Genomic DNA, 7,812 nt, shown 5'->3' with positions numbered 1-7,812 from the left:
GATGTGCAGAGGCTAGACGTTTAAACGTGTGCCTTGGGAGCTGGGAGGTGCACTGGGCATTGAAGCAGCACAGAACAGCAAGATTCTGAAGGCGGGAGACGGCATGGCCTAGAAGCACAGCTTTGGAGTCTAACAAACTTGGTGTAGATTCTAGCTCTACCACTTCACTGGCTGTGTGCCTATGGGCAAGTTCAGTTTATGGCCCCATGCCTCAGTTTCCTCATCTGACAACAGAAGAGAAAATCTACTTTTCCAGGCAACTGAAAGCATCAAATGAGATGATGTACATGAAGCACTCTGTTAGTACCTAACACAGAGTTGATGCTTTGAAATGATCGCTGCTACTGTGACGTTGGACAGACCTGGACATAAATAATGCTGAGCATCACGGATTACAGCGTTGCAGTGTTTCCTGGCACAGCCTCAGACCCCACGAAAACTTACATAATCATTTTGTTAAACAAGCACATCTCATGGAATACAATCAGAAAGCAATTTAATTGTGCCCCTCTGTCCATGGGGTGTACAAACTTTTGGCATCTCTGGGCCACACTGGAAGAAGAAGGGTTGTCCTGGGCCACATATTAAATCACAAAAAAATCTCATAATGTTTTAAGTAAATTTGCGAGTTTGTTTTGGGGCAAATTCACAGCCATCATGGGCTGAAGGTTAGACACCCCTGACAAATCTCCCCTGTGGGAAGAGTCCTGCCACTGGATGAAAATTTAGGCAGATCTCCTGACTTCTCTGTATACTCTCAAGTCACTTTTATTCACCCTAATTCATAAAACATTGTCTCAGTCGAGTCATTAAGATGCACCATCACTATGTAATGATATATCTAAATCTAATATGACAAAGTTGAGTGTTCACCGCCCCTGCCCCCTTAGACCTGAAGTTGGAAAATGGGATGTAATTGACCTCCCTAAGTATTTCTAATTCTCCACCCCCAGCCCTAACTCCTGCAGGGCTGGGTGGGCTGAGGAAGAAGAGGTAACAGGAGCAGTAAAATCCTCAATGATGCTAATGTTAGACTTAGCAGAAGTGTGAGGCTGACTTTTTTTTTAATAGAGCAAGAGGAAGGGAGGAAAAAAGAGAGGAGGGAAACATCAATGTATGAGAGAAACATTGATTGGTTGCTTCTCCCACACACCCCAACCGGGGAACAAACCCATAACCCAAGCATGTGCCCTGACCAGGAATTGAACTGGTGACCTTTTGCTTTGAGGGATCATGCCCAATCAACTGGGTCACACGGGTCAAGACCTGACTCTTTCTTTTGAGAGGCTTTCTCCGGTTCTTTGGAGATGCCCATCAATGCCGATTGCTCCTTCAGTTTCCCTGACATGAATGAATGAATCCCTGTGCTGGCTGATGGCTCACGGCTTCACCTGTAGCCCCTGAGCATTTTGGATTCCGCTTCAGGTTTTTTCCTGCCAAGGTGCCCTCACCTCCTCTGCTGATTCTCTTGGGCAGAATCCAAGGTGGCCCAACGCACACATTCCCTTGCACATGGTTCACATCTGATCATGGGAAACACTCATGTATCCTTCGCTTCAGTCAACTCTAGAAGAGCAGTTCTTTCCCAAGCTGCAGCCTTCCCTAGGGCACCAGACTCCACTCCAGCCAACCACACACTCCTTAGATTTCTCAGACATAGCTTGCACCTGTCCGCTGTATACCAGAGACAGCCAAGGGCTCATTTTAAACTCTTCCCATGGTCTCCTTGGAGCATTTTCCCTTGGGATTGGAGTAAACTATAGCCCCCACCTCTTCCCTTGGGGTAAAGAAATCCATTCAAAAATCCTCTAATCTTCAGCTAATGGCCCTCGTATACCCTTGAGGTAAGTGAGGGGTTTCTCAGCCACCCACTTTGCGAACGCTTGTGTCTTGTTCCAGCACCTCACTTTAGAATGTGCCTCAGCCAAAATCTCCCCTTTAATGTCCTATTACACTGGCAACCCAGTGACTGAGCTAATGACTCATTCTCCCTTGGGGGGTGGGTGGGAAGGTGCCCTAAACAGCCATTACAAGTCCCTGGTTCTTCTCCTAACCTCAACGCAATTTCTCCAGGTGACCTTGGAGCAGCCCCTTCATCTCTCCAGGTCTCAACTTCTCCTCTCAGTGAAATGGAAATCAAATCTCTGTTCTCGCCCTCTCCCCAGGGGGGTATTGTGAGGAATAATCAGGCAATGTCTATAAAGTGCTTTCAGTACTTCGGGGAAAGACGTTGGCTAAATACCAAATGATAATAATAACACGGTCATCATCACGCACATTATTATTCATGGGTTGAGAGGAGAAAGTGGTTGCTGATGGTGCCTTCGCTCTGTGGGAAGGAGGACTCCAGGCCCCAGGATGTTCTATCAATAAGTCAAAGCCAATAAACACAGCGCACTGGAAGTGGAAGTTATCTAGCCATAAAGGCTGAATGTACATGCCCATTTGTATTTGAAATGACAACAACCAACTCCATTTCTCATGTTTTATATTTATAGCTAGCACTCAGAGCACCTAGAATTGAGGGGAAATTGCATTCCTTTTCTGGGAGGTGGGGGAGCAAACGTATTAATTTTGTTAACATCCGAGATGTTTTACCATCTACCCCTCTCTTCCTAGCACACCTTTTTAAAAAATAGTTTCCTTACCTCTACCCTTCATTCCACTCATTTCTAGCCAGCACTCAGGGTGTCCGTCTAGAAGCCGAAGAGGAGCAGAGAGGGATATCGGTGAGCCACGTGGTAAACCAGATTCAGAGTTTGGGCAAAGGAAGAAAGGTTGTCTTTCCCCTAAAACTCTGATTCAAACTCATTCATTCCTTTGTTCGTCAAAACAAGAGTGTCACGCTGTGTCAAGCTTGGGCTGGGTGCCAGAGTGAAACCTAGAACAAGAGACAACCCCTGCTGAAATTTCTGTCCCTGAAAATCCTGCCAATCCCCCTTGAAGGCCCGTGGGATGAAACGATTCAGCACATCAAATCTCTCTCCAGCGATACAACTAACAGGATGATAACGTATCCCCTTGCAGAAGCCTCTGCCCCAAATGATGCCTAAGTGTACACTTCTGGTTCCAGAGGGAAGTTTTTTCATCACTCCCCAAATGAGCAGCGAAGGTCAGGAATTCACAAAGTTGTTCCCACATGCTACTCACCTTAAAGTACATGGCCGTAAATGCAATGGATTTCTAGAGTGAAGACCAGGTTTCAGTCAAAGACTACTGCTTACCTCCTAAATTTCTCTGAGCCTCAGTTTCCTTATAGGTAAATTGAAGGGGGAAACAGTTGCTCAGTATACTTCCCAGAGGTGCTACAAGGTCAAATAAGGCCATGAAAGTAACAGGTAAGTGAGAAGTTCTGTTGAAGTGGAAGCTATTGATACTGACTTGTTGCCCACGTTGTGCCAGATACTCTGCTGGGGGAACTGGTGTTACCATGCAGAAACGTCATTTCTGTAAAATGACTTTTTCTCCTTTCTTTCCTTTTGATTCAAACTGGCCTCACCCTGCACTCTGACGCACCTGCCTCCTTCTCCCTGGCACGACCACTCCCTCAATCATGAAGCCCCCAGGGCAGTGAGGTTCCGATCAGTGCCAGATAACCTCAGGAACAAAGCCTCGGTCTGCTGACCCCAGAGACAGTTTCGGTCCTGCTACAGAGAACATCTAGGCCTCAGCTGTGTGTCAGCTCCAGGCCCAGGAAAGTGGTGACACCAGATGAGGTGACACTATGGCTCACCTCCGGACCAGATGTGCACTGATCAGCTACCCTAGTGAGGGCCAATCAGTAGAGACCATGGCCCTGACCAGGACACTGACTTCCTTGGTCACCATGATTGATGATTTCCCCCAACTAGCCCACCCCCCGGAAGCCATGGGGAGCCAGGTCTTTGAGCATTGGCTCACCTGTCTCCCGGCATGAACCACTTCCTAGAAATAAATCCTTGCTTTCTTTGCTACAAGCTCCTGTTGGTGTCTTATTGGGCTCTGCTGTGCTCAGGAAAACGGACCACTTTAATCAGGTAATGCTGCCCCCTGAACTCTGTAGCTGAGATCTGAGCTCCAAGCCCACCTGTCTGGGCACTGGAGGACTTGCTGTTTTCTGTTTTGGAATCTGGGGGCACTGGGTTGTGGGGGCAGGTGCTGGGGGGGGGGGGACAGGAAGCCAGCGTGGTTATCTTTTGTATTTTCAAACTTTATACAGATCACATTGTTATGGTTATAAAACTAATATAACCATATTATTTTGCAAAAAAAGTAATTTGGTTTTTGCAAAAAAAATTTCAGACAGTAGAGAAAGCTATAAAGAAGAAATAAAAAACATAATACAATCTTAGATCTATGGATTTCAGGAGCATAGCCTTTCAAACTTTTTGCTATGCCTTCCTTCACACAAATAATTTTTCACAAAGTTTGGGCCTTTTTAATATATTGCTTTGCAACTTGCTTTTTGACTTCAAGATATATCCTGGACAGCTTTTCACCTGCCTTCATTTAAAAGGCTCTGAACAATTTAGAACTCTCATCCTGAGACAGAACATTCCCTTTGAGCAATCCCAGCATCCCTTAGGGTCCCTTTAATGGGGTAAAGTCACTTTCAGTGGCCACAAAGAACAAGAAACTTCCCCCAGCTCAAAGCAATCCAGACTGAGTACATTTACAAGGCTTGCTCACTCAGTTCCGAGACATTGACATCTTGTCATTCCCCCCACCCCCCTTTTTCAAATTTCAAGTTGAAGTTTGATGTTAAATTAAAAATGTTGCCAGAGGCTGCCTGCAGGGCCCTCAGGCTAAAACAGTGGCAGCATCTGCCAGGGGAGACCCACAGGTCCTTCTTCGGACCACGGCAATGCACAGCTGGCATCGGAGCCCACCAAGGAGGACAGGACGTGCGTGTGAAGAGAAATTCAAGGATCACTACATTTTAAAAAGCCAACCTTGGCAATATTTGTCCATTTTATTTGGGGCTTATGACTATATACCAGAGGGGACATTCTGTGTTCAGATTTTTCAGCAGCTACTGGTGGGAGAAACACCAGACAGACCCTGTTAAATGTCTCAGGACCCCGGATCCATGCGGTGAAGCAGACAAGCATAGAGTCGATCAACAAATCCTTTCACGAGATTGGGCTGTCTGTTGAGAGGATCAGAATAGAAGACACAGGCAGATGGGCTCTGGAAACAGAAAAGCCCTGTGTAGCCCCGGGTTCAACTGTACGCCTGTTTAAGCAGAGAACCAGATGAGTCAGTCACACAGAAGTGGAGACCAGAGCTGCCTCTAGAAGGAATGGGGTGACTGGGAGGTGAAGAGGAAGGCTGGCTTGCTCTTTACTCTAGATCGGTTTGTGGTTAGGCTGTGGTTTTCTGTTTTGTTTTGTTTTGTACCGTGTGCATGATTTACCTTTCAATATAATAATAAACAAACAAACAAACTCAAAGGGGTCTTGGCTCCTGGGTCACATCCTCACAGGGGTGTCCAATTTTTTTGGCATCTCTGGGCCACACTGGGAGAAGATTTGTCTTGGGCCACACATTAGATACACAAACACTAACAAAAACTGATGAGCAAAAAAAGGTTTTAAGTAAATTTATGATTTTGAGTCAGGCCACATTCACAGCCATCCTGGGCCAGGGGTTGGACACCCTTGTACCCTCTTGGGTCATGGCAGCCATTTCTTACCCCTCAACTCATTAAGCCCACTGAGTCTTTCCGCTGAACAGAACAGATGGCCTCACCATTTCCTACAGAGTATTTATCCTTTAAACATACAAAAGAATATTCAAATCAAAGAACCAGCAAGTCTTAAATTGCCACAGTCTTTATGATCAGTATGTTGTATATTTTCTGGTCATGGAAAACTGATGGTCTCAGATGGCATTTATAGCTGTCAGTCAGCGGAACTGACTTTTTCATAGGTCTTGGGACTGCACTATATTACCTGCTGTCCCTATTATTTATAAGCAATGTTATATGTAATCTACTATTTTTAAATTAATATGCTACTATATCATTCTAGCTCATTCTCAGTCCCACTGTGCTGCCTTGGACATTCACTAGCTGTGCCCCCTTGGATGAATGACTGAGCCCCCCTGAGCCTCAGTTTCCTCACGTGTAGAATGGGGACTAATAGTAGGACCTGCCTCACAGGCTGCTGTGAATTAAATGATGGTGCATAGGGCTCACCACATAAGTGCTCAACAAACGTTAGTCTTATTAATGTTATTTTTATCACTGCTATCCTTGAAGAAAACAAGATGCTGGCACCTGGAGCATCGGTTCACTCAGGTATACTACGGAGAAAAGATGGCAGCAAAAGGAAATGGAAGCAGAAAGGACAAATGTTCTGGTCCCAAGGGCTATGTATCCTACTCAGCAAATCCCCATAGCTCTCAAAAGTAATGCCTTCCTAGGCAGATGCCTCTCAGTGTATCTTAATTCTGATGCCTAACTTTATTTTATTCCCCTTAAGTTTATACCTTTCTCCCTTCCCCCACCCCCTGCAAGTTGCCTCACACAAAAACAATGATGGAGACAGACACTGTGTCCTGTGAGTGTCCCCAGAGTTAGTTTCTGCTGCTCTAGACCGAAGGCAGCCCCTGGTGATGGTTATGGGAAATTACGAACACTGGGAGAATCCGTGAGGAGTAGATGAACCTAAAATTGTTCTTCCTTTTTTCCCTTTTTCAACAAATACTTATGGAATGCTTTCTAGGGACTGCAATCTTCTAGAACTGTTGTCCTAAACTGGATTCTATTTTGACCCCAGGCGACATCTGGCAATGTCTGGAAACACTAGGGAGAGCTACTGGCAACTAGTGGTTAGAGGCCATGCATACTGCTAACCTACAATGCAAAGGCCAGTGCCCCATCACCAAGAATTATGCAGCTTGAAGGTCAAGTGAGCTGAGGATGAGGAACCCTGTTCAGGAGACTTGGGAAAGTCAGATCCCAAAACAAAGATCCCTGCTCTCACAGAATGTGCAAATGTATACATTTATATTCTACACTGTAAAGATAAGAAGCAAACTAGAAAATAATAGGCACTATTGAAAAAGAGACAAAATTGAACAAGGTCAGGGGAATCAAGAATGCTGGGTGTGGGGAGTAATGAATAGGAAGGTCAGAGGTGAGTGGGTAAGGTTTGAGCAAATATTTAAGGGAATGGAAGAAGCTGGACAAGCAGTTGTCTGTGGGGAAAGCACCCCAAGCAGAGGAAACAGCTAAAGTAAAGACCCCATGGCAGAGTGGCCTGGAATGGTCATGTGACAGCAAGGGGGCCAGAGGGTGGAACCGAGAGAGCCAGGGTTGAGCAGTAGAGGATGAGGTTAGAGAGGGACCAGAAATCTAGGTCAAGCCATCATCTTGCAGGCCAATGAAAGACTTTGAAATTTACCCTGAGGAAATGGTTTTGGGCATAGACATGACATGTTCTGACTTACATTATCCTCATGACATGTTCTGACTTGTATTATCCTTTGTTGAGAATAGACAAATGAGGGGCAAGGGTGAAAGCAGGAGGAACCCCTTTGTCAGGAGGCTATTGTCAGAGGGGTGACAGCCTGGGTTAGGGAGGTGGCCGTGAAGACAGTGAGAACTGAGCAGATAAGCACTGGAGGAAGAGCTAACAGGATTTGCTAATGAATTGAAATGAAGAATGAATCTGAGGATTTTGGCCTGAGCAACTGGAAGAATGGAATCACCATAACCTAAGATGAGGAAGGCTGGGGCTCAAGATTTAGTGAGGATGGTCAGGAAATCAGCCTTGAATATATTAAGTTTCAGGCAACTGTAGGTGTCAAATCAGTAGCTGGGTATAC

The sequence above is a fragment of the Phyllostomus discolor genome, chromosome 13 (genome assembly GCF_004126475.2).
Source record: "Phyllostomus discolor isolate MPI-MPIP mPhyDis1 chromosome 13, mPhyDis1.pri.v3, whole genome shotgun sequence".
In the NCBI taxonomy this organism is placed as follows: domain Eukaryota; kingdom Metazoa; phylum Chordata; class Mammalia; order Chiroptera; family Phyllostomidae; genus Phyllostomus; species Phyllostomus discolor.
The sequence above is the reverse complement of the archived record's forward strand: the minus strand, read 5'-3'. Positions refer to the sequence as shown.